Genomic DNA, 19,421 nt, shown 5'->3' with positions numbered 1-19,421 from the left:
ATACTCACGCTGTGATCAGCAGCAGCTGGATGCAATAATCGCATGCCAATGTGCATTGGCTCGTTTAGTTTACACTCGAAGTAGATTGGTCGCTCTAAGCGAGATCCCAATTCGTCGGTCATCCGACGTGACGTCGAGAGTGACCGACTGAAAGGGAACATAAGCTTTTTCTCAAAGCTTGTCTCGGAAAATGGCAGATGGCAACAAATGCCATAGTTGGATTGACTGTTAATACTATGATGGGACTTAGCAAAGGGTCTATTTGAAAATGTTCTCTCAGCTGCCAAAAAGACCAATCCAGGATCATTGTGAAAAATGTGCCTGTGGTGACATCTCTGAAAAACAATATTACATTGCTTTTGCACATTTTGTCACACTTTCTAAGTGAAATTTCCAGTATGTCGTGCTAAAATTGTGTTCAGTTTTATTTAAAACACATACATGTGAATATGGCAACATTTCATTATATTGGTTGTTGTATGTATCTTGGCAGTTCAGAAATTAAATGTCTGATGAGTGGTACTAAAACATTAACACACAACATACCACCTTGACTAAACCCTACCATAAACCCGGTGTTGAAAAAAAGAGAAATACATTTGCTGAAGTCTTTGAACTCTTTTATTGTGACTCGTATTTCACAGGACTTGTACTGAGAGCTCTGCATTGCGAGTGCAATGTTGCACCAGGTGAGCTACTGAGCAAGTTTACTATGTTAGGAAAAACCATACATATAGAGCTAGTTAGGCCTATGTGATGCATATATTAAATGTTAGTTTACAAATCATGCATTATGATAAGAGTTTTGAGGCCATAACATGGTATTGTGCAAGGAACTGTGCGAATATAAGTCTTTATTAATCGATAATCTGCCCTTGTAATCATAATTAGTGTGAAAAAGAAAGGTTTTGGTGTTTTACAGCCACTAATGTTCATTTCACCTGGACACTGCAATGAATTGTATGTACAGGTACATTTTAGGAGTTTTGCAAAAATGTAGGTAGAAGCAGATTCTGTAAAGTACAGTATGATAGATTTTGTTTTTAGATTGCTATGCAGAAACTTGTGATGATAACAATAAACATTCATATTAGCTTTCCAGTCATTCACATCATGTAAGATATAATCAGGTTTAATCTATGAAAACATAAGCTTTTATAATGTTTTTATATAATGCTATTCTGCATTATATATTCCATGTTCTCATTACTTTAGCAGGTAACAGGTAATTTAATTTTAAATGAATGAATAACAAAAACATTTCTCTGAATTTGTCAAATGGTTGAATGCTATAAAGGAGTCTTTAGTTCTACGTATTAAACGCATTATATAGGTCAGCAAAAACATATGAACAGCTGTTTATTCACCCTGAACTCCCACAACTTGGGTTTTCAATTTGATCCTCCATTTGATTTCCTTTCATGCTGGTAATGGTGATAGTTTGTAAAGACCTTATTTTATCATGTAAGCAACGACAGATAAGTGCTGCATGATGGGTCTTTCAAAAGAAGTGTTTTGTGAACTCTTTTAACCCTCTGTGCTCTTATCCTTGCGCTCTTCTTTATGCTTTAGTAATTATCAGTTGGATTGAAGCACTTTGACTGTCAGCGAGGACATCTCAAGGTTGAAACACTCACTGTGATCAGCCAGTATTGGCTTGATATGTAGAAATAATCTCAGTTAAACTCTGCATGAGATGGGACATGCAGGAACATACGCACAGTTTGCTCTGGGTTTTGACAAACTGCAAACATCCCAACCATTTACAGTCAACACAGTGATATTCGCAACCCTTTTTTAATGTTAGTCTAGGGTTGGATTGATTTTTATCCATAGGGAATTGGATTGTAAAAAGTGAGCATTCTGTACCAGACCTGGATGGGAGTTTGTAGTTCTGAAACCATGCCAGCAAGGATTTTTTTTTTGGTTAGCATGGCCCCGTTAGCCCGTGATGGAACGTGTAACTACACCATCTGGCAGCAAAAGGCATGTTTCTCTATTGACTGCCATTCTTTCAAAATTAAGTTAACATTTAAATCGCAAATATTTAATTTAATTATAATGAGTATTTGTTTTGGAGGGTTCTGGATGTGAAATCAATATTTTTCTTGTCACACCTCAGTGGTACATTTCCTGTACAATGACGTTGCTTAATCTGCTGCTTAACTACCATAGCATGATGCATCATTTGTGTCCCTGGACCACAAAACCAGTCATAAGGGTCAATTTTCTGAAATTGAGATTTATACATTATCTGAAAGCTGAATAAATAAGCTTTCTATAGCGACTTAAGACTGGTTTTGTGGTCCAGGGTCACATTTGAGAAATTAAGCTAGTTGGAACTGTTTCCTGAAACTGTAGTCACATAGCTACGTTGTTTCAACAATATAGAATTGTCGTTAATGACATCATGTTCTGGTGGTGTAATAACTGATGGAGTAATAACTACCACTAATTGATAAATTCAAGATTGCAATTAAAGGCAGAGTAAGTGGAGAGAACTCAAGGAGCGAAGGCCTGCGATCGGACGCCGAGGTTGCTTTCTTCTCAATAGGTGAGTAACACCGTGTCTACAACAGCTAAAGTCTGCCTACACTGGACGCGATCAAACGACCGTTGAAAACCATTTGAAATTTGTGTCAACATCAACATTGGCTACCAGAAATCACTTACTCTGCCTTTAATGAACTATTATCATAGTATATACACAAAACATTTTTTTTTATCATGTTTACATGCAATATATGTACAGTAAGTCCACATGACATACACTAAACTACTTCTAACCACAGGTCAAATGCTGTTACTAATTTGCGATGCTGTTTGTGAATGTTTGTTGGAACTATTGTTTCGTGAGATGCAGAATCATAGTTGCAGCGATCCTATAGTTGTTAATGATGGGTTTAAAACCAAGTTCTTGTGGTGCCATCCACTGCTGCTTCCCATTTCTGATGTTGTAATTGAGTTTGTCGTGTTCAAGTGCTTTGTTGTCGAAAAAACATGAATCATATTATTATATTCAGAATATATTCAGCTTATTGACAATTCCTAAATTCCAAGTAATATCAAGTGGTAGGGGTGTGTGATATTGACAAAAAAAAAAAAAAATCTCTTTTTTCTGGGATTTTATCAATAACGATAATTAGACGATATTTTGCTGTGTGTGTTATTGTGCTGGTACCTTTAGGACTGCCGTGGACAGCTGACTTCTAAAGTTTTTAATATTCTTCATATTCAGTGTGGTGGTCCGATAGAAATTAATCTTTTCCAATAAGTTTACATTGATTTTTACATTTTATGGGCATTTATACCTTTTATAAAGCCATTTTTTTTTCTAAAAGTGTCCATTATCTTTTGATATTATTCTAGTTCACTGATTAAATGTAAGAATCAAAATATTAAGACATTTGGTCTGTTTCCAAGCAAATGAAATCGTTATCAACAAAATTAATTTTTGCAGAGGAAACACAGAAGCTGCATCTGAAGTGGCATTTAGATGCATTTACTCACTGTTTAATGCAGGACATGAATGCATTTAACCTGCAATTACAAATGCATAAATAATGTTTTGATATATTAATCATAAAACATTGAATATATACTTTAAATGTGAAATTAAAACTGCCAGTAGGTGGCAGCAAGTCACTGGTAATAAGTGAGTCATTGCGATTGAACTGAATCATTTAAAGGGTTGATTCATTCAGAAGCGAATCACCGTCATGTTGCTCAGAGACGCAAAACAGCATTGTGGCTGTGTTTGGAATTATTTTTGTTGTCAAAATAGCACAAAAACAGGACATATAGTGACTAAAACGTAAGTCTCTTATTGAACTGTTGTAAAAAAAATCAATATCACATTTGTAATCATGGTCATTTTCACTCTTTGTGTGAAATTGATTAACTATATGAAGTGGTATAAATATATATATTTTCTGCCCCCATGTCTTGAATTTGTGGTCATTCTAGATCTATTTTAATAGACTGAATCATGCAGTGAAAGAACCACTCTAAATGCGCACGCGCACTAATCTAGACTTTATCATGTAATGTATGTGTGCACACTGTATGTTTTGTTTTTGCAAAATACTCCATAATGTCAAATCGCACATTAAAACAACGATTACGATATTATCGCAGACAATATATATATCGCACACCCCTATCAAGTGGTTCTATCATTCACTCCCCCCACCTACAATCCCTGCTGGACCTGAGACTCGAACCCGCAACCTTCAGGATACAAGTCAGACCCTCTAACCATTAGGCCTCGACTGCCCCTAATGGTTACATGACTGTAACTTCAGGAGAAAGCAATGTAGAGGTTCTGGAAAAAAATAATAAAACTACAACAAACAATATTTCTCTTCGCTGGCATGTTTAAAGCTTATGATCCCCTGAACTCGGAAACTCAGGTATCTAAATTATTGAGTTTCCCATTCATGTCCAGTTCAGACTAAGAAACTCATATTCACGATAAATCCGTTAGAACCTGAAGCCAGCATAACAGTCAGTGTTGCCATGATGTCCTGTGGCTCATGAGTTGTTAGTCACATGGCATTTACAGCTCAGCTGATTGGCTCAAAACAACCTGGCAGCTTAACTTAGCGCCCATGAACAAAAATGAATGGAATTTCGAGTTCCCAGTTCAAAGTTCCTACTGGGAACTTGGAATTTCTGACTTCAGAGTACAAATGCAATGCACCATAGCCCGTTCAGCTTGATGATGTTTTGAATGATTACAGAGACATGCAGATAACAACCAGATAAGTTGAATTGAAGCATCTGAATACATGTAATATATTGAGTGATCAATTAAAAAAAAAGTCAGTTTGGTAACAGGACCTTGACGTTGTGAAAGAAAGCATTTGGGTAATTTGCAAATAAAACCTCAAACTGAAATCTCCTCTGTAGACACACACCCACATACCTCTTCATAAAAGCCCTCAGGAGGCAGTCGGATGTGTCTGTTTGGGGGAGATAAAAACTCGTTCACCGGATCCCATGAGCTGGAAAGTTGGCGCAACACAATCTGGCAGTCACTCTACTCCTATAACAAGCGCTGCCACTAACTGAGGACACGAGAGAGAGAGAGAGAGACAGCAGAAGAGGTGCTGGAAGAGAGAATGAGAGATTCATTCATTAATAGAATATTCAACTTTAACAGTTGGGTAGTTATGTACAGTTATGAAGCCCACAATTGATATAAACTTACTCCCCCCAACCTTTTAGTTTCAATTTTATAAACCTAATGAGGGAAAGTATAGTTTAGATGCCTTGACCTTTTTGCAGTTTATTTAAATTGTCCTGCAGTGTGACGTTTTCTGAAGTAAATATTCCATGCAGTCTTGAGTTTATTGTGCGCTTGTGGAACTTCTGGGAAATTCTGTCAAATCTCGTGCTATTGCCAGAAGAACTAAATTATAAATGTGTGTTGTGTGTGTGTGTGTGTGTGTGTGTGTTTTAATGGATGCATGATATATCGATACCATATTGTTTTGTTATGAATCTGTATTGTTGAGATTGGATATTCAGTTGTGTTTGCTTATTTTTATTATTTTTCCATTTAGATTTACATTTGCCATCTAACGCTCACCTAATTTTAAAAAACCCTAATAGTTTAATCTAAATACTAATATAAATATAAATATGACTATTCGTTGTTTGTTAATGTTAACTCAGGTCAAATGCAGATAAATTTTTTTATTTTAATAATGTATTAGCACGTTGAAATCAACGTTAACGAAGAATACTACATTCTTTAAAGTATTTTTCATTTTTCGTTCATGTTAAATAATGTTAACAATTGGAAACTTATTGTAAAGTTGGTAACACTTCACTTAAAGCCTTTATGTATAATGCATTGTAAAAGTAGTTTTAATGCATTAGTTAATGCACCTTATAATGCATTGTACAATCTCATGAATAATTGTAACAACAGTTAATACAGTACATAATAACACTTATCAATTCATTGTTACACTATGCATTTTAAATTTGGTTATAATTATGAAAGATATAATGTATTACAACGCACATTATGTATAATTGTAATGCATTATGCCCTTTAATAACCCTTTTTAATACATTATACTTAAAGGCTTTAAGTAAAGTGTTACTGTGAAGTTTTACCCAAATGCTAAAATACATATGATTTTTCATACTGTAGCCTACATTGTAATGTTGTGATGACTCAAATCACTTGTAGTGTTTTGTTGTTGTTATTTTAGACAAATTAGTATATAGTGAATAAAATGGTACAGAATTGTATATATTTTCAGGCATTTATCAGCTGTTGGTCATTACATGACAATAATTATCGGCTTATCGGTATCGGTCAGAATTTTTCTATTAGTGCAACCTCGCTGTTTTGGGCAGGAAAAAAATTGCATGGAAAAAAGTAAGATATGTTCACTAATATGAAGTCATGTAAGTGAATTCTTTTTTTTTTTTTTAAACAAATTAGAAGAATGTTGTTCCAAATGGATTCAGATGGAGTATAAAAAAAGTCACACCGCAGGACACTGCTATGAATTTCACAACTGCCTGATTGTGACTGATGACACTTCAAAAGAAAGAACAGATTTGACCTCGTTTGGCATTTAATGGACTGTTTAGGCAGACATATGCTGTACATCATCAGCCTGATAAAATAATGACTTTTTCATATGGTCTTTTATTTAGCTTTTTAGATGAGGGTTAGACGGGTCTTTAAAACTCCCCCTACCCCTCCATTTTCCTCTTAAACTTTGTAACAAGTTAATGGATCTCTCTGTCTGCAGTGACGGTGATATTCTCTGTTGTGCAGCGGGATTGTTTGCAGGTTAGACAGATTGTGCTCCGAGGAACAATCAATATCCTTTAAGCAGCAGGAAGTAGGCAGAGGGTGTGGAAGTCCCTTGTGGCTAATCCACACGTAAAATACAAGCACGCACTTAACCAGTCTTTCCGCAATTAACAATTGTGCGATTCATAAATGTTTTATGGCGTGAGCTTGTCTTTGAAGCGTCTCTGGGATCTAAACAAACGTCAGTGATCAAACCAGCCATTTGTGAATTGTGCGGCTTTAATTATTGTGCAGTGAAAGCAACTTTGTGCTTTGAATATCAAGTCCTAATCACAGCGAATGATACGCATGCACGCTCTTTTGTTAAAACATAGCAGTATTTATGCCCCAGGCATGGGCAAAAATGTATGCGTGATTCATTACCAATTATGATTTTATTGTAAAAATAAGAAGCAATATGTGAACGAGAAAGAGGAATATGTTTTTGCTGAGGCTAGTTTTGGCGGTCTTTTGAGATTTTATGTATGCACTGTGTTCTATTCAAACTGACATGAGAGCTAAAGCCTGGGCAAAACTAATAAAAATAAATGCCTGGGCAAAACTAATAAAAAATTCAAACGGTGGAACTGCACGGCTCATAAATTTACTCATAAACTCCAGATACCGCGTCAGTTCATTTGTTTCTTTATTTGATTCATCTCTAACACAGTCCATTTCATGGATTGCCACACGTCTTCCTCTGAAAACCATGTTTCTTTCTGTCCACTGTGCACTGATGCAGTTTGCACACAATGTGATTTAGCCAAATAGGATATGTTCCTGCATTAACAACCTTTATTGGTTCTGCAACAGCATTTTTTTACCAACCAATCATAGGCCAGATCCTAACTTTAGCCTTAAAACTCTTAAATCTGAGGAAAATTATGGGTTTATAAGAATGTTGTTCAAGGTCTAATGCTGTGTTCAATTCCAGTTCGGAAAATTGCAATTACGATATGTGATGTGAAGTCAAGTTATTTTGATGAGAATTCAACTGCTGGGCAATTTTTTATTAGTCTTTTTCACTTACTAACAACAACAGGGAGATATTTTTTGCAGTAGTGCAACAAAATAAAAAGCAAATGATACACAGTAAGTCTGTATTTGATGCTTTAGTTTTGTATTTTATCATTCATTGTGTTGCTACAGAGAATGATGGGTAGTATAGTTTGATTGCACAAATCTTTTAGCTAATAAAGCAGTTAAATGAGTAGTGCTTCCTGGCTAGCTTTGTTGCGAACTGTACACAAAAAACGAAATTGTACAATCAGAATTTACTTTTACAACTTATGATTCTGATTGGCCAACAGGAGTGTTGACAGGGCCAGCCAAGTGTGTTGTTCCAGGAACATGTCATTTAAGTAAATTCAGTAAATTTAAAATATTAGATATACATAAGCCCCATGGAAGTTACTGAAAATATTTGTTTTTGCAAGTGAACACTCAAGTTGAAGAAACATTTTTTTGTAAGTGTAATCATGTCTTTTAAAACTTTGGTTTTATTAAGTTAATCTAATGCAGTCTTCTCAAAAATTGAACTTAACCCTTTAAGTGAAGTTCACTAATTGCAAATTGATTTAAGTGTTTCTACTCAGTAATTTCCTTTGATTGGCTCTTATTATCTAAATTATAATCATCATCATCATTAATTATACTGTCGTCATTTGACTGACTGAGTTAAACAGGATTTAAACAAGAGCTCCTTGGTATTTGCATAAACTTATCGGTTTGGAGCAAAATGGCTTGTTATTGAAGTCATCAAAGGTAGTGCTAACCGATCTACCTGTAAATGCACACAAAACATCTAAAACTAGCAATAGAGTGCAGATAAGATGTTTTTGCAGGCCAAAACTTGGAAACGCATTAGAATTTTAGCACTTCTGTTTCCATTGTCCCAAAGTCGATGGCTTTCAAATGGTTTTAAATGCCTGAAATAAGGTCTGTGGTTAACAAAAGTTCAAAATGGTTTTCACATTTTATTCTATGACATAAAATATATTAATGCCCCCTTGTCACCTTTTCTGTAAAGCTTTTACTTGTCTTGAAAAAGGCTGTTGTTAGCAAGTGCCTGAATGGGACTGAAATAGACTGAATGAATACTGAAAGAGTTGTCTGAAACTTAGTGATGGTGACGTTTAGCTTTTTACTTCTGGCAGCGGTTTCAAAACACGTATTTGTGTTCATTTGTGAAGATTATCATGACGAACCAAATGTGTCAGAATCGTAAACTTTTGTTTTCACAGAGCTCACTTTCGGCAACAATCCAAAAGCCGATGGAAAAATCCTATTGGGTTTTTTGTTGAGGAAACCAGGGTGATGCAAACTTCCCAGTTTGGCCAACAAAAATATGCAATCACTGCAGCACTCTATTTGCACGTCCCTCTTTTGAATTAATTCAAGTGCAAGGCCTTATGGGTATTCCCCCAAGCTACATAGCTCAGTATCACAGACAATATTATGAAGTTCATCGCTAAGCTTTAGCTTAATTACCGATTTATCTTTCTGCATAATTAGCTGCAGTGAAAACATATGGATTCAGTCAGATCGAAGAGACAGTGTGGTATTTCGTAATTGATCACTGGGAGATATTAACCTTACATTTGTGATTTTTTTTATTTTTTTTTATCCAGAAGTTCAAGGAAATGTGACATTTCTAGTAACGTTTAATTAGGACAACTTGATGCATTTTTATTAACTGTGACATTAGGTTTACCGTGTGTCATTTAGCCCGGAGGGCCTGTTAGGTTGTTTTTGGAGAGTTCAGAGTGATGATAGATGCTCGTGTGCATGCTCTGAGGCAGTCTGTTTCATTACCGAATATCATCTCACCTGCACAATGGGGAATTTTACCCTCCTGGTCTGCATTGTCAAGCACTGACAGACCCCCTGTGGATTTGAAAAGAGAGATGTTAGAACATCAAACGCTGAGTTGAGCTCTCCGAGATCCACTGTAGAGAATGCAGTGACTTCTTCAAATACGCTGTGGAGGTCTTTTAAAAGCTACAGAAAAGAGCTGAGGTAAAAAAAAATGGAGGGCTGTTGGTATTTGATGCTGCCAAGAAGTGAAAAACCTGAGAGTGATCCAAGTTTGAACTTCAAATCTGTTTGGAAGTGGCGAGCAGCACGAGGGCAGCGGACTTTAGCATGGTTCCTGATGGTTGTTTTGCAATTAGACTTAATTTTCCTTACTCTTTTAGTTCCTGGAAGCGCTGATTGCACCTCGGACTACCTGTCAGGGCCGAGACTCTTGGTCACCGGCCTCGAGTAAACCTTACACTTTTTAAATATGTTTTAATGACCTGCTTGCCTGGCGTTCACAATTGCACTATTAGTGCAGAGGCGGATGGGGGACTAATTTAAGTGTCACTCTGCGTTGAATTCACTTGAACATTAAGTCTTTGTGCTTCCTTCCACATGCTCGGAGGATACTCCATGGAGTTGTATGCATGACAAAAGCGAAAGAGATTTTCTATATTAGAGACTTTGAGCGAGTGGAACTGAGTGAAAAGTAAGATCAGGGCTAAATGGGGTTGGAATGAAAACAACAAACCACCAATCGCAACAAAAAATAGCACCTATGAATCTGTTTGAGTATTTGAAGGTATCTAAACATGATGAATGATTACAAATAAATACATTTGTGATTCGTGAATGTGCCTTTAAAAAATTTTTTTATCTCAAAGGTTCGCTCATTTCTACAGTATGTTAAAGGGATCTTGAAATGCAGTTTCAGATTTTAATTTTTTATGCTTCTCAAGGTTAGTTTATAAAGTTTTTTTTGCACCAAAAAGAGCCAATATTTTTTTCATCCTAATTTTCACTCTTTGTGAAAAACGCTCAATTTCAAGGGGTGTTACCAATAATGGTAGCAAACGCCCAATACTGTGATCGGCTGATGTTATCGCATCATATCTGCGCCCTCCTTTACAGCTTGTCATGTGTTTTGATCCTCGAGATGGCAAGCACTGAGCCATCTCAATGAGATAGAACCATATATGTTTGAGCCTGAGGCAGAAGAAATTGAAACAACGCAACTACAACGATTGCAACAGTTTATTTTAGCATGGTTATTGCTTTTGCTTGCTTAATTTTTGGAATAAAGTTTTGTCGTATTACAAAAGACGCTGCATGTACATGGGTATGTACTGATTAGCAACATTCAAACAATGATAAGCTTAGTGTCTTAAGTGTTGAACGCTGATTGTTTGATGTTTATTACAATCAAACTTTAAGATTAAAAGTAAATGTATTGCCCCAAGGAAAGAAAATACTAGGCAACTTAAATGATTTTAGCAAATGGCTGCAATATAACAAAGAGTGAAAAATTTAAGGGGGTCTGAATACTTTCCGTACCCACTGTATATAGTAGGCAAAAATACTAGGCAAAAATAAATATTTTAAAAAATGGCAGCATGTTTGGAATAATTCAGAAAGAAGTCCATTGTTAAATGTGAGGGACAAATGAAAACTCTCAAACGCTCAGTCATGTGATTAAAAAGAAACTTCAGCCATGCATTTCTAATGTTCAGATCTTTAGGAAGGAGTCGTACTCCGCATCTTTATCCAACAGCATGTCTCTTGCGTCACAAATCTCCCAATTTCAAATCTGTGTGTTTCAGAAGGGTAGAAAACAATAATTCACATTTTAAACGGGGGAGATTAATTTTAGTTTTGAAACTTGCAGTATACTTTTTATGGTACAGTAAGAACATTTTGATTCTCCATTTCATGACCTCTTGAAGGTGCAATCATCAATTTATATTGACACCTAATGGCATACACTCTTAAAAATAAAGGTGCTTGTTCTTCACAGCAATGCCATAGAAGAACCATTTTTGGTTCCACAAAGAACCATTCAGTCAAAGGTTCTTTAAAGAACCATCTCTCTTACCTTTTTATAATCTGAAGAACCTTCTTTTGCCACAAAGAACCTTTTGTCAAACAGAAAGGTTCTTCAGATGTTAAAGGTTCTTTATGGAACCATTTAGACAAAAGTTTCTTCTATGGCATCGTAAAGCACCTTTATTTATTAAGTGTAAATGCAAATTCACGTAAACATTTTTCCTGTTATCTACTGTTGCCATTGTAAAAAACAAAATGCAGTATTCGTAGTCAGCCATGAATAATCTATTCCACAATCTAAAGTTACATATTGCTTGAAGGTGGTTGAGAAGAAGCTTCAGCAGGTCATGTGACTTCAACATGCTGGATCCTGTTAGGTGACCCAGTCTGTGTAAAATAAAACAGTGACTGATAGGACTCTATGAATATATTTTTCAAAAGTATTATTTGTTTCTTTTATAAATTAAACCTTTTGGTAAAACTTTTTAATATAATGTAATTTGCTAACATGAACTAACAATGAACAATATATTTTTGACCGCATTCATTAAGCTTTGTTAAAACAGTTTTTTTGTTTGCTCATATTAGTTTCAGTGAATTAACTAACATAATACTATTTTTTAAAATGTATTAGTAAATGCCAAATTTAAAATTTAGCATTTATATTAAGTTAAGATTTATTTAAAAACAATAAATGCTGTAGAATTGTTTATTGTTAGTTTGTCAGCTCATGTAGTTAAATGACTTTTTTTTTTTTTTGTAAAATGTGCCAACTTTTTAACTAGAAAAAAATCATATCTGACAAATATATTTTAGGAAATTTCTTAGAAGTGTTGATGGATTTGCCATTATATCGCAAGACTTCAGTTGTAATCAGGACTTAAGGTTGCTATGTCTTCATAAAACAATTTTATCTGTAACTTAGTGTGCACAGTCTGATAATGATATTTTCTATGATTGTATGTGAACACCCACTGCAAAACGGATCTTCTGATCTTATGGTAAACACTGGCAGTACTATATTTCAGTCTGTTTTTGTGTGCACTTAATGTGTCATTTCTTTCATACCGGCCTCACAGCTTTATTACTTATAAAATAATTTCTCCAGGTTGATGTGTCAGGGTGAAACGTGAATAGGCAATTTGCACAAGGTGCAACAATCTATTCATTCGACGTAATTAAATTTGCTGTCACAAGATGAGGTGACTCAGCTTCATCAATGGATCTGAATGCAAGGTGTCTGGTCAAAAATAGCCCACATGATTAGCTGTGTTTCATAGAGAAACAATTTCCTGTAGCCTCTTCTTTGCCGCATATGTGAGCGTACCACCTCGTAGTCCAGAGCTTCTTTGGCTCACTGACAGATACAAAATGTCATGTTGCAAAAAGCAACGGAATGACAACAGTTATTTTTTTTTCTCACATCCCGTCAGAATAAAGACAAAGACGGCAACCCACTGCCGTCATTCCACCACAGTTCCCATGGACCTGTCAGCACCCTTTTCTGTGAACGCAGCACCAATCGTCTGTTTCGACTCTGCCGATGAAATATTACTGCTGGCCTACCAATGCTTTAAACATCCGCTTATATTTTATTTATCTCTAGAAGACAGGATCCAAATGGCGAGAGATTTGCCCATCCTGAGAGATATATTGAGGAAGACATCTGTCAACAGCCTCATCTCTCAGAATGAAATATTTCACTAAAATTTTGATCATAAACTTTTAAAACTACTCTTTCAAGTCAGATCTGAATTTGGCAGGTGTTTTATATGCAGTGCGGCTGGTTCTCCAGAGGCGATTTAAGCCATAACCATGGGCACAAAAACTTGCATGAAAAAGATGAGGGGAAAACACAATGAAACAGGACAGAAAGTTTATTTATATCAGGTTTATATAAGAGACACAAACACATTTCAAGGTAAAAACGGTGTCTTTCATTGCAATAACACGTCTTATGTTAATGGTAACTTTTTTCCCTCATAATTGCGACTTTATATCTCTTTATCAAGGGTTTAATTCTCCTAATCGCAATAATATTTTTTTTTGTAATTGGGAGTTTTACTCATTTGTGACTTATATCTCACGATTCTGAGTTTATATACAGTGTGACTATTTTTTTTACTTTAAAGGGGTCATATGATGCGGCTAAAAAGAACATTATTTTGTGTATTTGGTGTACGACATGGCGGCGGCAACAACAAAACTACAGCGAGAATAAAGTTAGGTCTTCTTTCTTTGCGTGAACATTTGGGCGTTGTTATGCAAATCTTCCCACATAGTGATGTAGATATGTGGGGGCGTGTTAGAACGAGCCGTTTTAGGTAGGCGTGGTTGACTCTTAACTTTTATAAAGAATATCTCTTTGGATTTGAGACTTTAGTCTTTGCAACTTTACAGATCTTCTTGATGCACCAAGAGCTTGTAACACTCCAAAGAGAAAGGAAAAATTTAAATCGCATCCCATAAATATATATTTTTTTGTCCTCGGAGTTTAAAAACAAGCTTCTATACTACTGGTTCCTTTATGAATTTCTAATGAATTTTAAGAATAGCAGTTTTAGTAAAACAAGATCTGCAGTAAACTTTACCTAAAGATACTTTCCCATTTTGTTCTAAAAAAATACCTCATATATGACATGGCAATTATGTATTTTTAACATAACTATTGTGTTAAAAATGCAAGTTCATAAGCTCACTTCTGTGTGGTAATTGTAGTCTTTGTGTTGCAGCGTGTTAAGAATTAATTTTTTAACCCTTGTGCTTTGCTGAAAATCCTTTAATTTGGTGATCCCTTTAATTTGTTTGTAAATCTCAGTATATTATCACCAAATCTTGGATTCAATCTTTTTGTGAACTTGTTTTCTTTCAGTACGCACAGGTTTTGAATTTTCAATATTCTGGGTGCATCTCAATCAGCTCCCTAGCTCGTGAATCAGTAGATCGTGTACACTAATTCAGTCACTGGTAAGCTCCCTGGCTCACTGCACATTGGGACCATGATCACTCGAATTCCAGTGACATGACTATGTACAGCGTCAACGGACAACATAGTAGAACGTCATCACTGGAATTAATAAACAACAGACAGGACCGATCTCTTTTTGATACTATTTTTTAAATTCTCTTTAAACACATTGTTCTGTTACATGTTCTTACAAAACCAAATATTAATTATAAATGTTAATTAGATGTGTTCATTACCTGTCTAGCCATATGCTTATGTTGAAGTATAATAAAAAAACAGCTTGTCATTTCAAATCGTCTATCGCATGTCATATTTATCGAGTTGGCTCGTGTGGTTTATGTTTCAAGCTTCAGAAATGTGACGTTATTTCTGGTAAGGGAGCATAGTGAGCGCACACTATGTACATTATTTGCATGTGCTTTAAAGCCTTGCCGGTTAAAGGTTTCATTTGTGTTCTGTTCTGACGTGCGCTTTTTCTAAGCACGCCGTACATGAAGATTGTGCACTAAAAAACTTATCAAACAGCGCCTGATTACTGGACTAAGTTATCTTTTGAGTCTAATCGCATGAATACTGTCGAAACACACAAGGTTTACATATAAACACAGTTTTGTATGTCTAAAATGAAAGTAAACAGTTGAGAGAAAAACTGATACGTGCCTGTATATTAGATGCGTGCAGCTCTTAAAGCGATAGTACTAAACATGCTGCCGATGGTCGTTAAATGGATAGTTCATGATTTATTCACTCATATATTGTCCCAAACTTGTATTAATTTCTTTCATGTGCTGAACACAAAAGATATTTTGAACAGTGTGGGTATAACCAAACAGTAGCTGGTCCACACTGATAGTAGGAAAAAAAATCCTATCGAAGTCACTGGGGACCAGCAACAGTTACCCACATTCTTCAACATAACATTTATGTTCAACAGAAGAAAGAAACTCATTTCAGGTTTAAAACAACTTGAGTGAGAAAATAATGGTATAAAAACAAAACACTATGACAGAACTGACAGACAGATGACAGAATTTTCATTTTTGAGTGAATTATTCCTTCAATGTTAATAAAACAAAACACAAAGAGAAAAATCACTCACTGCTCTTGACTGAAGAACTTTAACACAGTTGCTTTAATAAGAATCAATGTATATAGTGTTTTATTTTTATATTTGTTCATTAAATTTCTTGAAGGCTACTGCTAAATACACCTAGTGTACCTGCACTTTGTTTTATTTCTATTTTATGTGTATCTTTGTTCTTATTTCTTTAAAACACAAAGATAAAATAATGACAAAGATTTTACTCTTCGCCCACTTTGGCCTGAATATCTGCCATTCTTTTTTTAATATTTTGTTACCTTGAAAGTCTTTGTTTTTAAAATAGGGAAATTAGTTTGGCTGTACTGCTCAGACAACTTGCAAAATGGTAAAACCAACATGACAAAGAATAGTAATAAAATCGTGAATCGCAGTATTCCTGGAAAAAAAAAAATTGTGATATGATATTTTTAAGTATTTAGTAAGTAAAACTTCACCTAATTTCTGTGTTTTGTTGGCAGTCGGCCCGCAAGTGCTTGTGACTATTTAGCTTCACACACGGCACACCTCCAGGAGCTCGGCTGTTTTCGGAGGGAATCGTAAAGCTGCATCTTTCTTTTTTAAATATGATAAAACTAAAGACTCTTTGGAGATATGAAGGATACAATACTACTCTATAGGTATTCAAGATTAACATGAGATTGGGTGAAACTGTGTGCGTTAAAATCCTCTCTGGGTTAAAATGACTGGAACACAACAAGGTTAAAGCACACTTCAAAATGTATGTTTGAGGTATGGGTCAGTAGTCGTGTATAAATGTTAGATTTTAATTGCATTATTCATGTTTTATTAATTGCATAAAATTAACATGTTCTATTGACAGCCCTAGTAATATTCTATGCTAAATTTCATACAAAAGTGCGTTCTTCATGTGGATGATTCTCGCTGTGTGGTGGATGGCCACACATATTCCACTGGGATATAAATGAACCATGAAACCAGCTGATTATCATTCACGAGCACTTGACACTGCAACCTCCCAAAACCTCTGCTTACATAAATTATGCCTTCGTTGTTTTATAGAGGTAAGCCTACGAGCTGTTTACATAATTGAATCCGCATGCAAACATGACTAACAGGAAAATATGATCTACTTTGGCATTTTAAGCACTTTGACCTGAAAATATCAACTTTTTCGGTGGTTTCTCTCTTCGTATAATCTGCCCAGAAGACCCGACTGAGACCTGAGTAAGTTATTCATCAATTTCGAGGATTTCAGGACCCATAAAGACAGACTCTGGAGATTAAAATTTCTCTGACTGATGAACATTTGTTTGATATTGTTCCATGTATACACTGTAGCAATTCAAATACATATTTATGAATATCGAACAGAAGATAGATAAATGAAACGCGGACAATGAGACGAGTAAAGTACATGAGCCATTGGAGAATACAACTATATTCATAATCTGTTAAATTATTCAATATAATGTTAGGCCAAATAGTTCTGAAATAGAGTTATACACAATCACTATCTGTCACCCTCTGTGGAAAGGTCTGTTTTCTGAAGGAATATGGCAGGTTTAGATGCTAATGCAGACCAGTTTTGGCCACAGTAACTAAAACTAAAGCTATGCATAACTTCAATTTCTTGAAGCTTTTATCAACGCTTTTAATGTTTTATGCATAATTTTTAGGCAGCTGTTCCATGTCATGTCCAAGTGATGCATTTCCAGTGTCAGATGGCACAGAAAGAACATTTATAGTCTTCTGCCAGGCGACCTAAACATGAGTCAAAGGTGTTTAATGATTTTTAGAAACACTTGCCGAAGCCTCATATTTCACATTCGGTATCTTGTTTCTTTTAGAAAGAAAATGATATGATGTATATACAAAAGCCCAGTTTGCCTGACTGCGATGAAACATTTCCTTCAGCATATCTGAAAATGTTTCACTTGACACAGAAGGCCTGCTAATTCAAAAGAAGTTTAAAAGAAATTCTGCAACTGAAATGAGTATGTTTGATTAGTTTCTATTCATAGAGTCACTTGGTAATTGAAAATAAGAGTGACTGATGTCTAAAAATACCAATGAAAAGCTGAGGTTGAAGTTCAGGTGTTTGTAGGTCTTCTGTTGTGATGTTGAAAGGATGTCATGTCAAATTATAAAACTGAGTGTGATTTTAAAACAGAGTTTTTGCAGATTTTACGAAAGTAAGACTTTTTTAAGACCAATCAAAGAAAATTTAAGGAATACATTTTAGGGTACATAATATGTCAGTATATTTTCTAAATGTAAATGTCTAGGAAATCTAATGAGTTTAAAGTTTGAAATGCAACTTCCTATAGATTTCCATTTCTTTATTATTCATCTAAAAAACCCTCAACTATAATATGGAAATAACTTGTACTGTACCTTCTGATGACTCTGCAAAAAAGTGCTGTTCTTCTTTTTTTTTTTTTTTTGTCTTGTTTTCCAGTGTCTAAATATTCTTAAATCAAGACCAATGCAAAATTACATAGGAAGTCTTGTTTTGATCAAAATGAAGTGATATGACTAAAACAAAAACAAACAAATATCTGACTTAATTCAGAGGGAAAAGTTACCCCCTTGACAGATGGTTGTTCTTATTTTAAGCATAAACTCACTTAATTTTGTTCAATTTCTAAGCAAGGCTTCATATAATCATTTTGCATCTCAAGTAGCCTAAATGTATCTTGATTTAAGAATGTTTAGATATTTGTACTGGAAAACAAGACAAAAATACAGTGGAAGTTTTTTTTTTTGCAGTACATACAACATTTAATGTCATGACTATGAATTGAATACTTTTTAAGCCCTTAATTTGTGAAAGGTTAAATTAAGACTTTTTAAGGCCCGCAGAAACCCTGTAAAAGCAGAAACCATTTATTCATGCATTTGAAATTGGAAACAATACGCGGGAAGCGATTCAAAATAAGTTATTAAAGTCAACACTGACTAGAAACTGACCCTATTTAATTGCTTAATACACATTCCTGGTCTTCTTATACGATTCATTACACCTTTTATCCGAAGGCAAAGGTTGTTTGTCTTCAAAATCTTTCATTAAAATGTAATGTAACTTCCTATGTTGAAGAAACTTTTTAGGTTGACGTCATAGGGCTGGGCGATATAGCTAAAAAATGTATCAACGATATAATGTTTCATATCGTTCGGTATCGATAATTATTGACATTTTTTATAACCTTTTTTTTAAAACAAAGAGCAATAGAAAAAAACGTTTACATTTAACCACTGTATTTTTAAATTAACTCAATTTATTGTTATTTTTATTTTTTGTTTTAACAGTGAAAAACAAAATAAACATTAAACAAATCTAATTTGGAATGTTTTATATGCAGATTAAATAGGTGAAACTTTTGGCTTGTCTCCCGAGGGCACAATGAGCAAAATAATGCAGCACATTAAATTGTCAACGCAAGGAAGTAATTGTCTATAAAAAAAACATGCATTACGTCTAAATTAACTCGTATAAATCAAATATAATTTCGTAAATTGCATAAACAATTATGAACAAAACAGCATCACGTAGTTATGCATTGCTTAATACAAAGAGCCGAATTGCCTTTAAAAACATGAGACGCAGTGAAAAGGAATTAACCTCCACAAATTTGCGACGTGTTTTCTAAAAGTTTCAACTGTTTTAACTTTGCATGGCTTTCTATACATCTCTTGTGAGACGCGTGTGCAGCAGTCGTATTTGT

This window comes from Sinocyclocheilus rhinocerous, unplaced genomic scaffold, assembly GCF_001515625.1.
Source record: "Sinocyclocheilus rhinocerous isolate Xijiao unplaced genomic scaffold, SAMN03320098_v1.1 scaffold623, whole genome shotgun sequence".
NCBI classification, from domain to species: Eukaryota; Metazoa; Chordata; class Actinopteri; order Cypriniformes; family Cyprinidae; genus Sinocyclocheilus; species Sinocyclocheilus rhinocerous.
This window is presented reverse-complemented; position numbering follows the sequence as displayed.